General features: G+C 42.5%; 1 pseudogene; it reads right to left on the bottom strand.

The window, feature by feature from the left end:
* Window positions 1–5,604: 5,604 nt before the first annotated feature.
* Window positions 5,605–16,430, bottom strand: part of LOC124085464 (tyrosyl-DNA phosphodiesterase 2-like) — a 44,077-nt pseudogene continuing 33,251 nt past the window's right edge.

A 16,430-nucleotide genomic window follows, 5' to 3' on the forward strand; every position in this document is an offset into this window, starting at 1 on the left:
CTTAGGGACAACCCAGTGTCATCATGACAGTTGTGACTGGTGGCAGGCAGTGGGGACCACAGACAGGTCAAGAGTCCTTTCCTCACAGGGCAGGTGGGGACACTCTTTGGTCACCAGGCGAGGCTCATCTATGAGGTGGTTTGAGACGGTGAACTGGTGGGTGGAGACTCTGCAGGTTTCTTACCTGAGTATTTTAGGACACGATGATTCTTATTATGGAGTTTTTAAAATTTATCATCAAATAACCGTCTCAGTCCAGTTGGGAAGATAACAGAAAAAGGAGAGTTGGGCCTGCTGGGCCCGCCTGGAACCCCAGTGGCCGGCGATGCTTACGCAGTAGGATTGTGATTTCTTTTATTTTTAAAAATTTAATCTCTTTTCTTTGTTTTATATTTGTTCTTTTTTAATTATCCATGACAGCAGCATGCATCCTGCCATGTCACAACTACATGGGGTGTCACATCACACTCCTGTGGCTGGACCTGCTGTGGGGTATCCCTGGTCATGTATTCCTATGTGAACATGGGAAAGTGACTTCTATTCATTCCCCTGTCTCTCCCAGTCCCCTCCCCTTCCCTCCTTCACTCCTCTGCATCTCATCCAGTGAACTTCTATTCTCCCCCCCCCATTGTGAGTCATTGTCCCCATATCAGAGAGGACACTCAGCCTTTGGTTTTGGGGACTGGCTTATTTCACTCAGCATGATTGTCTCCAGCTCCATCCATTTACCAGCAAATGCCATCATTTCATCCCTCTTTAAGGCTGTGTAATATTCCACTGTGTATACGGACCACAGTTTCTTTATCCATTTATCAGTTGAAGGGCACCTAGGCTGGCTCCATCGCTTAGCTGTTGTGAATTGAGCTGCTGTGCACATTGATGTGGCTGAGAATCTCGAGTTCAAAGCCAGCCCCAGCAACTTAACGAGATCCTCAGCAACTCAGCAAGACCCTGTCTTTAAATAAAATAGAAAAAGGGCTGTGGTGGGGCTCAGTGCCCAGCACCCTCAGGTCTGATCCCCTGGACCAGAGAAACCAAGAGGACAAAAGTGAAAATGAGGAAGATAGAAATGACCCACAGCGTCATCTCCACAGATCTCAGTGACAAGAGCTGGCATTCTGGTGGCCTCTGCTTCCTATCAGCTGCTCTCTGAGGGCTTTCTACACACTCTGGCTGGATTCCTGTAGCAGTTCTGCGACACAGTCCCCATCTCCTTGGGACAGAAGGCAGGTGGCAGTGGCCAGGGAGGTTGTGAAAGGGCACCTGGCCCATGAGGCAGGTACATAAAGCGCCGATGTACGTGTCACTCAGGGTCACCTGTGTGGGAACCTCTTGGGGTAGAAGTGGCTTCCTGGCCACCACTCTGCATCACTGTCACAACAGAAATAAACAAGGATGTCATGTCCCTCCTGCTCTCCACAGAAGGGGGCTCGTGGCTATACCAGGGCAGCCTGGAGGAGTTTGGATGAGATGACTCCCTGAGAGAGTGACAGGTGGCAGGTCCCCACCCCCAGGGTGCACAAGGCGTCACTCTGGCTGAATCTTCTCACCCTCGCTCTGGTCGTCATCCTGGCCACAGGCCACAGGAGGAAGCACAGCACCCCAGGGAGGGGACCCTGTCCCTGTGGAGAACCAGCCAAATCTGGAGCCTCTTCCGTTTAGTGAGCACCTACTATGTCCTGGGCTGGCCATGTGCAGGCGTGATTTTCACTGCTTCCCACAGGCACATTCTACCATCCAGTTCTCTGGATGGGGACACCAGCTCCAGGCCTCCCTGCAGGGCCAGAGGAGCTGACCTTGGGTCCACTCCCACGTCAACCCACCAAACCCTAGTGGAGCCAGAGAGGCCGGTGAACGTGTCCTGTCTGAGTGCTTCAGTGCCTATGTGCAGGGATGAGGGGACAGGCCTCTCCCCTGGGCTGTGCCCTTCCTGACCCAGGTGAGCAGGTCTCAGGGAGGAAAGGATGACAAAGCCCTGAGGCCCCGGCAGCCCCCTCCCACCTTGGCTCCAGCTCCCGCCAGACCATTCCAGAAGGTTCCAGAAACAGCTGGAAACAGGACACCCCCCTCTCCCCACCTGCCTTTGTCATTGCCAGAAAAACAATCAGCTCTAGATCTTAAGTGCTCCACGGAGCGCCCAGACACCAGCTGAGACTTGAAGCAGATTTTGTTTGAGTTGCTTTAAACCCACAGATGAGGCCTCCTTCCTGGGCTGGCTTCCGGCTGGAGGGGCCTCCCCAGGCGCTGGCTCTGGGTGGGAGCTGGTTCTCGGGCATCCTCTGGGCACGTGGCCAGAGCCTGGGGTCTGGGGTCTGAGGGAATGGCTCTGGCCTGCGTCTGTCTGTCTGTTCTGTGTTGTATCAGCGCTTCCCAAATGGCCACCCGGTGCCAGGCGCCATGTTAATGGAGGGGACAGCCCTCCCCCAACTGAGGGGGTGGTCGTTGGTGATTACTTTTTGGTCCCAGGGACTGAACCCAGGGGTTCTCAACCCCTGAGCCCCGTCCCCAGCCCTTTCTATATTTTATTTAGAGACAGGGTCTCGCTGAGTTGCTTAGGGCCTTGCTAAGTGGCAGAGGCTGGCCTCCACCTTGTGTTCCTCCTGTCTCAGCCTCCCCAGCTGCTGGGATCTCCTGCCTCAGCCTCCCCATCATCCTGGCTTAGTTGATCATTTTTCTATAATTTTGAAAACATGTCTGTTGTAAGGCTTTCTGTGTTAAGCCGGGTTTTAGACATCATCCATAGAGTTCCTAATAAGGAGGGTAAGACTTCTCCCCTCCATCTCCTCCTCCGCTGTGGGGTAGGCATGGCTCCAGCTCTTCAGGACACTCAAGAGCAGGCTTCCCTGTTCTGTGCAGATGAAACCCAGAGGGTTTTAATTGAGATATGTGACTCCTGGAGGCTGGAGACTGCAGACCATCCCCACTCAGGATCAATGGGAGGGCCAGGCCTTGCTCTGAACCAAGGCAGGACCTTGCAGCCGAGTGTCACCGTCACCAGTGTGTATGCTGAGGACACAGGGGAGATTCCATAGTCTTGGTATTGACATGGAGGGACATTTCTTCCACTTTGGAGGAAATGAAGGTTGAGGGGAGTCAAGGCCCAGAGCCTGATGTCACTAGACAGCCCCCTAAAGGACGGGACATCATGGCCTATTGGGGTGGAGAGGGCCTCATAAATCGTGGTCCCTCACAGGGACGGGCATGGCCGTTCCCTGGGTGGGCCACAAGTGCTCCGCTCCCCAGAAGATTGGGAACAGTTGTCGTGAGCAGGGCCCTGAGTCAGAGCTGGTCCACGGGCCAGCGCTGGGCGCCTCTGGTCCTTCTGTCCCTTCTGAACAAAAGCTCAGAGCTGTCATTTCCCAGGGCCCATGTGTGGCCTCCTGATAACTCTATCAGGCCTCTTCCCATGCACAGGGAGAAGCGGTGACCACAGCAGGCCGACAAGGAACACAGGGGTGGCACATGGCTGCTCCGCATCGCATTCCTGAAAGCTGCATATTTTTTCTTTTTGGTGCTTGGGATTGAATTCAGGGGCCCTCGACCCCTGAGCCCCGTCCCCAGTCCTGTTTTGGGTTTTATTTAGAGACGGGGTCTCCTTGAGTTGCTCAGGGCCTCAATGTTGCTGAGGCTGGCCTCCACCTTGCACTCCTCCTGCCTCAGCCTCCCCATCCATGGCTCCTGGTTGAAGCTTCAGGGTTTGACAGTTTCTCCTCCCTCTGGAGCACAGGCTGTGGCCCCGGGGTGAGCAGAGGCTCACGGGGCTGGAGGTCCTATGTGTGGCCCGGTCTCCAGCGCTCAGGGAGGTAGGGCACAGGGGAATGCCCACCCACATGGGCCTCCACCCTCCCAGGCCGGGGGACCATGACCGCACATGCACTGTCCTGTCTCCCTGGTGGCTGTCCACCCTGCCACCCATCCCATGTGGCCCAGCGGGTGTCCAGTTCCCAGCACAAGGCCTAGGAGAGGTGGTGAATACAGTGACCATGTCCTGGCTTCTGTCCCCACACCTGGCTGGGCGTGGCTGCCTGCTGGCACAGGCTGGTTCTGTCACAGGGGACATGTGGCCCTAAAAACCTACAGGAGGGTGGGCACTGGGTTCTGTAGCTACCCTGGGTTCTGGGGAGGCCACTGCATGCCCTTGGTGGGAGGCCGAGGTGCCAGGGTGGGAAGGGGTGGGTCTAGCCTGGCACCAGGCAGAGTGGCTGGGCATGAGGCCCAACGTGTGGTGCTCCTAATCCCAAGGATGCCACCCTTCCTTTGGACGCCAAGTGAGGGGCACCTGGGTGTGTTAGTCCCCCTGGACTCCAGGCCCCGCATGGATCCCAGGCCCTCAGAGTCCAGCCGAAAAGAAGCAGCAGGTCCTGGAAGCCCCTAGTACCTGAGAATGGCTGAGGGCTATTTGCATGCCAAAGGCTCACTGTGATGATTTAATATATTTACAGTCTGTTAATCTATAATCATTTAATAGCACGTTGGTTATATTAAATTATCCAAATAAATCATGTTTTATTATTTAGAAGAATTAAGTATAATATTAATGAAATAGAATAGATTATCTAAATAAACTGAACAATTAGATACTATAAAATCTATTTTTTTTCTGAAACAATTTTCCAGTATATTAATTCATCTATATAAAACTTACCTTTCCACATAGGTAGAAATAATACTTGCAAAAAGTTCAGAAGTCTACTCAAAACATTTAAACTCATATGTGAAAACATTTCACAATATCACATCTAAGTTGCACAGAAGACCCCGTGATCACTAGGAAATCTACCACAGTCCAGTTTCTCCAACCCAAGGAGGTCCAAACTTTGGGTGAAAGGGTAAAGTTTCTAAGCTGCGAAGCCTGAGTTAAAATGTAAAGGATAAGATTAAGATTTGTTTTAAGTTCTGTGAAGTTTTTAAAGTTCTGTTAAGTTGCAATTTCCTGAAGTGAAATTAAGTTCTGTTTTCCTGGAACCTACAATTCATGTAGAAGTTAAAAACAACTCCTGGAAAAGCCACTGAAATGTATGTTGAAATCTCCCCTAACCATCTGGTTGCTCTGTAAAAACAACCCCCTCCCCAGAAACCGTGCAGTCCAGCACGTACACACCTTAGGGCCTAAACCAATCAGTTTAAATATAACCGCCTCCTTAGGAATGACCTATCACTCCAGCCTGCCCTGTTCCAGCCAATGTATGTACTAATCAAGTCTAAAAATTGTTGTTTGACTTTCCCGTGGTGTATGGTGATTTGTTAAAGGAGACTGTGATGTATGTAAAGTCCCCGCCCTCCCCCCAAAAAAGTATACTTAAGCATTGTTCAACCCCGGCTCTGGACTGCTCTCCCTTCTCGAATGGCCACGGAGCCCCAGCATGCTGGAATCTCAATAAACCCCCTCCTGCTTATTGCATAAAGTCAGTCTCTTGGTGGTTTCTTCCTCCGGTGTTAGCTGGGCCCTTACAGGGGAATAATGGGGCCCTCTTCTGCTGCTCCTCTGAAAAATAAACATATCAATTCTATCCAAATGCATACTTTCCATATGTGTTTCAATGATTTTTAATGCCTTTCTTGCTTCAGGTGTTAACATGCGGGGTGAATTTGGATCTGATGGACCTTTTAGGATCCCACACATCCAAGGTGTTGTCAGGTAAGCCACCACATTTAGTAACTTCCTGATCCCGTAAGTTTGTACCTCCTGCAAATGTCACCGTGGTGACTCTGGAGCCTCTTGCCTTTTCTTTAATACCATTTGTAACTGACTCATTCATTCCTGGGCATGTCCTCTGGTGCTCTCCAAATGGAAAGTCATAAGGTAAAGGTCATTTTCAGACAAACTCACATGAACAAACAAAATGTTCCTCATTATTTTGGTACTTGGAAAAGGAATAATCTCTTGGCTTTTTAATTTCACTCTTGATTTCTTCAACATTATAGCTGTGAAATATCCCTCTTCATGACCTGTAATAACTTCGTAACTCCTTGCTCTCTTCTTCAGAAAGCTGTAATATGGGGGAATAACTTCCTGTAGAAATATTACATCTGGGCTGTACAAAGTTAAGTAGGAACCCACCCCATGAGCCCTCTCCTGCAGACTGTTTAAATCCAACCCATCAATATTCCAGGTAAGGAGAAAGAACATGCTGCCATCTTCTTGCTGAGAACTTTCAGATGGGTGGATTTTTGAACTAGTGGAATCAGTTGTTTCTTCACTGGTTAGGTCAACACAGGCCAGCAGCAGTGACACCTTATTAAAGCCTTATTTATGTTTTATTAAAGCCTTATTTATGTTTTCACCCTTTCTACTTTGTCAGAAACACTGAACAGAGTTTTGTCTTTTCTAATCCTTGTTAGACTACTGATTTAAAGAAAAACATTAAAAAAGCCAACTCTATAGACACATTCAGAGTTTAGTTTTATAATAAAAAACTGTTTGAATGATCAGACCTTTACATTTCTGAAGATGAAATAAACATGTAATCTTTTACCTCATTTTGCTCAATTAAATTGTTCAGAAGATCAAAGTGGTAAAGACAATGTAAAATTCAACATTTTAATACTGATGTTGTAAATTGTGTTGAAAGAGAAGGAAAATGAATTGAAGAGAGTAGAAGCTGTGCTAAAAGAGAGGGAGAGCAACCTTTCTAGCAAAACAAAGCTGTTACACGAGGTACAAGATGAAAACAAATTGTTTCCATCCCAGATTGAGCAGCTTAAGGAACAAAATTACTAACAGGTATCTTCTTCCCCCCTCATGAAGAATTATTGATGAAATGCACACACTTTTACAGCTAGAGTGTGAAAAACATAAATCTGTCCTTGCAGAAACAGAAGGAATTTTACAGAAGCTTCAGAGAAGTGTGGAGCAAGAAGAAAATAAATGGGAAATTAAGGTTGATGAATCATAAAAGACTATTAAGCAGATGCAGTCAACATTTATGGCTTCAGAGAAAGAGCCGCCCTATTGCCGGACAGTAAAGGTCAAATATACAATGAATACACAGCTTAACATAACCATCATCATCTCAAAGGCTTGCTGGGGTCACCTCTCAACCACTCCCTTCTGGTAATATGCCATGCATCATCCTGACTCCGCTGTGGCCCTCAACAAGAAAGTACTGAGGGATGGTTGCATAAACCTATTTACTATGCCCTTTTTAGCTCTTCAGAAATATTTGCTCCAAGTGTTGCAAGCTTTTATGCAAATGTGCAAGAAACTCTTATGCCTAAAGTAATGCAATAGGGACTCTTCATGTCAGATTCTACCATTAATGAACATGACCTTGATAATAGAGAAGAATTAAATAGGGAAAGGATCTTGGGACTGACAATAGGTGCCTGAATGCTTGTGTTTGGCTAATTGTAACACCTGCCCCACACAATGTCTTCTAAAACACTGTGCAGAGCAAACAACAGTTAGAGGTCTGCCACTTTCCAAGCTCAGATTCATATGATGTGAGTTGATAGAATCTGAGAACCCCTCTGCCTTCAGAGGTGTCTGTGCCCTGAAAATTTATCAGTGTTACAACTTGTTTTTCTCTCTAGTAGACTCTCCTTTTACATGCAAATATTGTCTACTGGGATAACATTTTAAGTTTGAAACAGAAAAGGGGGAATTAATTTATTTGATTTTGTTCTTCCCTGATGAAGAAGGTAAAAAAAAAAAATAGCTGGTAACATTTTCTAGAACTGTATATGTTGAAAGAAATCTTCTATTTATTATTAAAGAACTTCCTGCTTCCCCAAAGGATGAGGTACTTTAAAACAAAAGAATAGATATACTGAAATCATTAAATTTAGCACTAAGAAGAATTCATAACCAAAGTCTTTGTCTAGGAAACATTAAACATGAGAATGGACAGTATCTTCAATAGCACTTTTACAAAAAGAGCAGAGGCATTCTTTATATAGGCATTTCATACACTGACCTTCGAGAAGAAGCCAAGGGCATAGTGCCAAATTGAGCTCTGTGAAGACATTTCTGAAGGGGGCAAAAGTATTATAGTCCGAGTATGTTCCATTCTGATGATCTGACTTGATACAACATAAAGCCTAGAGAATCTAGAGAGACAGATGGGTAGTATGTATAGAGGCTGCCAATTCCTCTGGAATTTTTATCAACTTAGTCATTGAATATAGCAAAATTGAGACTTCTGGTGAGTATTAAAATATTATTATTATTGTTTTGATGTTGCACATTGTTAGAAACCCCTATATTTGTAATAATAGCAAAATCAACAATGAAAATAATAATAGCTAATATTAATGACTTTCAGGCCAGGTGCTAATTTGCATGAATTATTGAAGGCTTCCAACAATCACATGAAATAGGTATTTTTCACATAGCAACCATTTTGCAAAAGATGATGAAACTAATAGAAATTGAGCAAATTGCACACGTTCACATGGATATTAGCTACAAAGCTGACATTTAAATTCAAACAACTTTCCTCCAGATCCAATAGCAATACTCTCTACGAGCTTATGTTATATTAAATTATAGGTGGGAAAGTTGTCTCTGCAATTAACTAAAATGATTTAGCTTGTATTCTTATATGACCAAACATTTGCTTCATGTCTTCACAGAAGTATACTTGGAGCTATAAATAACAAAACTCAGCTTGGATTTATCATAATTTATCAACTACATAACTGAATTCCTAGTGCTCTTTATTATAAGTTATGGTAAATATGATATTGCCTCAGATGATTTTGATAAGGGAAATATTACTATCACCTCTTTAGACTATAAAAGAACCTAATTTTAAATATTGAAGCCAGTTTGTTTTGAGAACTGAAATGAGCTCTTTATTATAAGTTATGGTAAATATGATATTGGCTCAGATGATTTTGATAAGGGAAATATTACTATCACCTCTTTAGACTATAAGAGAACCTAATTTTAAATATTGAAGCCAGTTTGTTTTGAGAACTGAAATGAGCACAGAAACCCAATTAGTATCTGCTATACTTTTTCAATAGTTTTGCTGAATAACTAATTTTTTTTCCTATCTACAGCAGCTATTGAGAGTATCCTCACATTGATGTAGTTTAAAAGATGGCCTTAGAAACATTGTTTCCTGTTTACCTTCTTTGATATTTCCTGAGAAAAACTTCACAACAGTTTCTGAATTTGAGTTTATTTTAAGAACAAATGACCAAGAATAAAACAAAAATCCTAAAACTTTTAGATCACAAAGCAAACAATGCTGGTTTGAAATATATATGTATAATTTAACATATGAAGTTGAACTTTTTGTTGTCATATAATTATATTTTTAAGTTGATATACAAATACATACCTCCCATAAAATTTGTAAGAATGAAAAACTATTAATCTCCTCATCAGAAGTTCAAGTCCAGGCCACAGATATGAGGATACAAGGTAGAACAATGCCTGCATGTGGGAGAAGGCACCCTGGATGAGTTAGAGCACAGGTGATGGTGAAGTACTAGCCTGACTGTGCATCCACATAGGCATATTCATTTGTAAAAAAAAAAATAAATAAATAAATAAATAATAATAAACTGCTTATTTAAGGTTTGTGTACTTATATTGCAATTAAAATGATGCATCCTGTGTGTGTTGTTAGACCACGACGCAAGAAAAGACCACTGACTCCAATTAAAATCAAATTAAAGCAAGCTTATTATTTCGAATGGCAGGGCTGCCTTGCCCATCAAAATCGTGGGAGCCAAGGACAGCGGCGAGGCTTCTCTGTGTTTTATAGCCAAAAAAAAAAAAATTACACAAGGGGGGGGTTACAGATAACAACACTCTGAGGAGCCTAACACAAGTTTACATTTTTGCTTGCCCAGGCATCAGAATTTATGGAGATCTTAGAGACTCAGAGAGGGTCGTTTTCTGGCCAGGGAAGGCCAGAATTTATGAGGCATCACTAAGGTTTAGGAAAGGGTTGTTATATGGTCAGGGAAAACCGGACATGGGTGAGTTCAGGGCATGGGCAGTCATTCCAATCAGCTACAACATCAACTAATGGCCAGGCCATACAGACATCCTGATATTTTTACAGAAAACAGAAATGAATCCTTCATAACTTGTGACAGCTGGCTTCTGATCTAATGAGAGAACTAGGCTAGGTATATCAGTGTGTGTGTGTGTGTGTGTGTTTGTGTGTGTGTGTGTGTAAAGTACAGGCAAAAAAGAAATAGTCCCTCTAGTCCATGCAGTATTTTTGTGAAATTAGACAAAAAGGTTTTTTTGGGGGCAGATTTAGCTTCTAGGTCACAAAGTTTATGTGACAGACTAGTAAAAGGATTCAGTCCCACTCATTTGAAAGAGCGTACATAACAATATGTATGTCCACTAAAAATAATGTTGTTGAGAAGAAAAACTATTCTGTAACAAAACAATATAAAAATAGTTAAAATATATATTTTTTTTGTTTTCCAGGGTAATACGATTTTATATGTAAGCCTTAACACATGTGATTTACTGCTATTTACTATTACTATTCAAAGAAAATTCAGTAATTCAATAATTAATCAATGAAAGAGACTTGCATTGACTACAATCTCCATTATGAAATTTGGAAGATTAAAAATATTACTTAATTAGTGATTATGAAGAGATTATCTTTGTGCATACCACTCACAAATTGGTTCCTTACTAATATGCTTGTAGATTTAAAATGTATATTTAAAGTAAGCCTAAACTGAGCACTGCCAAGTACCAACTAAATTGATATTGAAATTGAAGAGTTCAGGTGGTATATTTTGTGAATTGCTATGGAAACCTGTGATTCGGATATCTTGGATACATAGAAAAAACCTACTTTGACCAACCTATGGATATTTCATCAAAGAATACATTCACCTCAGACATTATGATTGGAAGATATCTGGGATTATATCCAAGCAAAAATTTGTGACATTTTTGCTTACATTTCTTGAGATGTTGAATATTAGGCTCAATGTAACATATTTATCATGATAGGCAGAGCATTTTGTGGTGCTGAGTGACACTCATTGCTGGATCTGTGGAATTTATTTTCTAATGCTTTCATTTAAAAAAAAAATAAACAGAAGAGTCAGGCTTTATATACACTTGTTTGTTAGATTTGTTTACTTGAAATATATTCTAAATGATGAATTTAAATAAACAGTTTTAACTTGAATAAATTTAAAATTCAGAGAGTAACTTATGTATTCCCTGATAATAGACATACCAGATAAAGAACAGAAATTAACATTCTTATTTTGCAAGATGGTGATGAAATTGTTGAACAACACTGTGAATATTATGACTTGGAAAGGTTTATATGTTTAATGACACTCTACTTTGCAATTAGATTTAATAAGTTATAAATTTAATAAACATAATTGTTGGTAGCTGGTGGTTTTAATCACTGAATTGACTACCAATTTGCTACTTGTATTATAATTTAGTTATGTAATACCTCAGGATTAGTAAATAGAGCTTGAGAAAGTAACTAAGTCTGAAATTTGGCAAGAAAGTGTTTATATTAATTTTCTATTAATGACTGTCTGTACATATAAAATTACATTACGGCATCTCTTGTTATATAATTCACATGTATCAAGATTGTTATTTTTTGAATAAACAGAAAGATAATGTTGAATTCTCTCTCAAATTAATAAAAAAAATGGCTTGAATTAAAAATTCCAAACATTGGGCTGGGGATGTGGCTCAAGCGGTAGCGTGCTCACCTGGCATACGTGCGGCCCGGGTTCGATCCTCAGCACCACATACAAACAAAGATGTTGTGTCTGCCAAAAACTAAAAAATAAATATTAAAATTTAAAAAAATTCCAAACATGTATAAGCTACTGAGCTAAAGAAGTTAAGAAGGAAACAAAATAATCTCATGATGGCTTATTTAAAAGGGAATTTCAAAAAAATTATCTTGCTCTCTGTAATAAAACTATTTCATAATAGAAAAGTCATTTAAAAATATTTATTTTATATAGCAATTTATTTACTACCAGAAATCTGAAGTAAAACAAATGTTTAAAACCTACAATAAAAGTCAATAACATAGTCATTTGTAGTCCTGAATATATAGCACATGTAAAAAATGTTCTATAAACAATCAATTGGTACAGTAATGTTATTTTTCAATAGCTGTGATGATTTTTATTACTTCAGAACAATTATCACCTTCATTGACAAATAATTATCCATCATTTACTTCAGACAGGGTTCTGTGTTTAGCTATGGGTATAGAATCACAAGTACAAGAGCATGTCCTTGAAGGACTCACAGAATAATTAGGAAGAAAGAGCATATAAAAAGCAGATGCATGGTAATAAAGAGTTATAAATGTGAACAGCCAAAGCAGTGGAAGAGGCAATGAATTCTGCAGGAAATCAGAATTGGGGGTCATGATGAAATCAAGTTATTGGTGTCCCTATGTAAATCAATTCCAAATTATTGTGTCTTAAAAAACAAAGTTAAGAGTACAGCCAATCAAAAGAAAGGTCACTTATTATAACAATTTCTTCACCTTCACATCCATCCCTTTCCTATGGAAAATCCATGCCCTCTGGTGGATAGAACTCTTAATTTGATGAATTTCACAGGTGACCCCATATTTTTTTGATAATGTCAATAACCAAATGTTGGAAGTGGAGTCAGTACCAGATGATTTTTAGTATTTTAAAGGTCACTAAATCACCAGTTTAAAATTGCTTACTATTTTACACAGTCATGGAGGCATAACCCAGTTTTTAAGAGACTAAAACAATTTTTGAGTAATTAACAATTACTGTAATAAGAACATTTACTATACCCTGATTATATGCAGGTATAAATTAAGAATACAATCATTATCCCTTTCACTTGCTTATTTTACTGCCAATAATCACCAATCTCTGGAGTCTGGACATCTATTTTCTCCAACAAATCTAAATATGTGCCACCTTCCAAAAACAACAACAACAAAAAAGATCAAGAATATGTAGTTTGGATTTACAATTAGAAATGTTTTCTAATATTTTTGTCTTTACAAATCAAATGCAATAGCCATATCTTTAAAAGTCTATATCTCTAAAATGTATATCCAGAAAATGCTAGAACTGGTTTCTCAGTTTTCAATGTCCAAGGATCTAGATTAAATTATAATTTGTTAGATTGGGGAAGGGTATTAATTAACATTAATCTTTTTACTTCATGACTCCATTTGCTAAATTGTTACATTATACAATTTTTTAATTCTATGTATCATTTTATATGCCAGCCACATTGCACTGAAAGCTTAAACTTAATGTTTTAGGCAAATAACACAAAAGAATTAGCATCCTTCATTAAACTCTCTTGTCCTAGGTGTTCATCTTAAAAGAGAAAACATGAACATTCATTGGGCTTGACATTATATAGACTTTTTGGAATCATGAGAAAGTCAAATCGAGTGATCCCCTCAGGAACAGGAGGAGAGAGCCAAGAGACAGACCAGGCAGAGAGCTTCTAGAAGGGGTTGGCTGGGAGGTGGCACTATGGGCCACACCAACCCTAGGGGCCTCTTGGGTATGTTGGTGCAGCGTGAAAGCAGCCATGGTGAGTAAGTGCCACTGGTCTCAATAAACCTTCATTTACAAATGCATGTGGAGGGCGGAACCTGGCCCCCACAGAGTCCCTAGAGAGCTCTGAGTGAGCTTTCACCTCAGCCAGCAGAGAGAGGGTGCATGCTCTTTCCTCTGCAGATTTGAAGACCTGGCAGCCTGGCACCATCGGCTCTGGTTGGATGTGGTGCACCATCTAGCTCACAGAGTCCTTTCCCCTCCTTTGTGCCCCACACTGCATTGCCCACCTGGCTCCTGTGGGTGTTAGGGTCTGGAAGCACTGACAGAGGTTGGAAAAAAGGGGTGCATCACTGGAAGGAGGGCTAGCTGTTGACCCATAATGACAGCACATCCAGTCACTTACTGTCTATGGGGAGGGGAATCAGAGGGACTGGGTATAATGCAGGAATGGGCTTAGGCCTGGTTTGGCTGATTCATGCAAAGTCCCCAAAAAGCTGGGCCCTCACTCTGTTCAGTGTGTGTCTTCAGGTGGCCAGGCCTCAGTGCTGTAACTGTGTTCTTTAAGCTGCTGTTTGTCCTGTGCTCAGTTCTGGGTTGGATCTTTGCCTGCATCACTCTACATGATCACAGCCACACAAAGGAGTTACTCCTGTTCATTCTATGCATGTGGAAACCGAGACTGGAAGGTAGAGCTCCTGAACAAGGTCACGCACCAGAAGGGGATGGGGTTGGGTTCTTGGCCTACATGTGTGAGTTGAGAGGCCTTGTTTTACATTCTTTTTTTTTTTAATATTTATTTTTTAGTTCTCGGCGGACACAACATCTTTGTTTGTATGTGGTGCTGAGGATCGAACCCGGGCCGCACACATGCCAGGCGAGCGCGCTACCGCTTGAGCCATATCCCCAGCCCATTGTTTTACATTCTTGATGTAATCGTCTGGAATGGGTCTGTGCTGCACCATGAAAGCATCTCAATGGTTTATTTTGTTTTATGTAAGAGCCAGAGAAAAACCTCATTGACATGCTGGAAATAAATGAAGCGAGCAGGGCTCTCTTCAGAGCTGGCCATGGTGGGAAGTTGCCACCATCTCTGTGCTTGGCAGAGACTCCAAGGGGGCAGAGGAGTGGGGAGCTCATATAGGACAGCAGAGGAGGGCAGCCCCCTGTGCCCAGATGGAGGCTCAGTGTTGGGAGGTGGAGGCAGGTCAGGGGAAGTGGCAGTTTCTGTGATGGACGTGGGGAGCACCTATGGCTTCCCCTGTCTGGGGGAGTTGGGATCAAAGGCACAAAGCCACGTGGGGCTCCTAGAGCTGTGCCCACATTCTAGCCACCCTGGCTGATTGCCAGAGGGACCAAGGATGAGTCCTGCATTGAGCACTGCACTTTGATCAGTTATTCCATTGCCATGTTGCACGTGGCTGTTGTCCCTGCTGTATGCCACCTCTCAAAATCAGGCACAGGGAAGGTGTTGATCTTCCAACCTAGATGACTGTCTGTCTGAAACATTTCCTTTCTAATGGGATGTGACACACTGCACTGGAGGCAAGCGAGGCCTGGATCCCAGCCTGGGTGTGCATGGGATTTGCCAAGGTCTCCTCTCAATACTGTGGATATCAGGCAGAGGACAATGGGGGCCACGTTCATGTCTCATGTTGTGTTTCTGACCGAGTGCTGCACAGGGTCATGGTGAACATATGTGACCTTGGTTCTTCTCCAGCACTGAGGTAGTGTTTGGAAACAGGGGTATCTATGTTTCACTGGGCCTTGAAAAGGCAAAAGCCTTTTGGCAGAGTACTGTGGGCACCGTGTGGAAGCAGATAGGGCTGGGGGCAGCATGAAGGCTGGAGACGGGGTCTGTCTTTGTGACACACCAAGAGAGTTTGGAGTGGTGTGACCCTCTCTCCCCAAATGCAGTATCTGCTCAACCAAGAGAGATCCCAGAGAACTTTATCCCTGGTTTGTGAAACAGAGTTTCCTTGGTTCATGCAGAGAACCTGCTGGGCTGATCTTTCAAGCTATAGGTAGTGGATACCAGTGGTTAAGACATGGACTCTGTAGCACAAGGTCAAATCCTGTTGCTGCCACAAATATGCTGTGTGACTTGCAGAAGCTATTTTTTCTCTGTGTCATGATTTCCCTACCTGCAAATGAGGACAATGTATTTCTTTTTCTTTCTCTTTATTTTTTTATAAAGAGAGAGTGAGTGAGAGAGAGAGAGAGAGAGAGAACTTTTAATATTTATTTTTTAGTTATCGGCGGACACAACATCTTTGTTTGTATGTGGTGCTGAGGATCGAACCTGGGTCGCACGCATGCCAGGCGAGCACGCTAGCACTTGAGCCACATCCCCAGCCCCATGACAATGTATTTCAATACAGGCATGTAGTATGCAATCATTGAGGGCAACTGGCCAATCCACCACTTCAAACATTTATTCATTGTGTTGAGAACATTCAAAATTCTTCCTATAAGCTTTTTGAAATATACAGTTGTCAATCACCCATAGTGCTCTTTAGAACTTAGAATTCCCTTGCTCTAGTGGCACCTGGAACCCATTAATGTTCTCTCTCCACCTGCCTCCTTCCCTCTCCGCTCTGCTTCTATAAAGATCTACTCTTTTAGGTGCCATGCGTATGTGAGAATGTGCTGTATTTGTCTTTCTTGCCTGGCTCATGTCAAATGATAGACTTTTGTTATATTTTATGGCTGAATAATATCCATCATGTATAGTCACCACATTTTCTTTTTCTACCTATACACATTCCATATCATGGCTATTGTGAAATATGAACAAAATTGCCACCAGTTTGATGATTGTCCCTCAAGTGGTGCCAAAATTCCAGGCTTTATTCATCTTTTTTCCGGATGAAACACAGGTTATTCTTAAGAAAATTGTGCCTAGACACAGGTGCTCTGGAACCTGCACTGCTGGAATCTAC

This window comes from Marmota monax, unplaced genomic scaffold, assembly GCF_021218885.2.
Source record: "Marmota monax isolate L192 unplaced genomic scaffold, Marmota_monax_Labrador192_F-V1.1 WCK01_AAM20220418_F8-fsc01329, whole genome shotgun sequence".
NCBI classification, from domain to species: Eukaryota; Metazoa; Chordata; class Mammalia; order Rodentia; family Sciuridae; genus Marmota; species Marmota monax.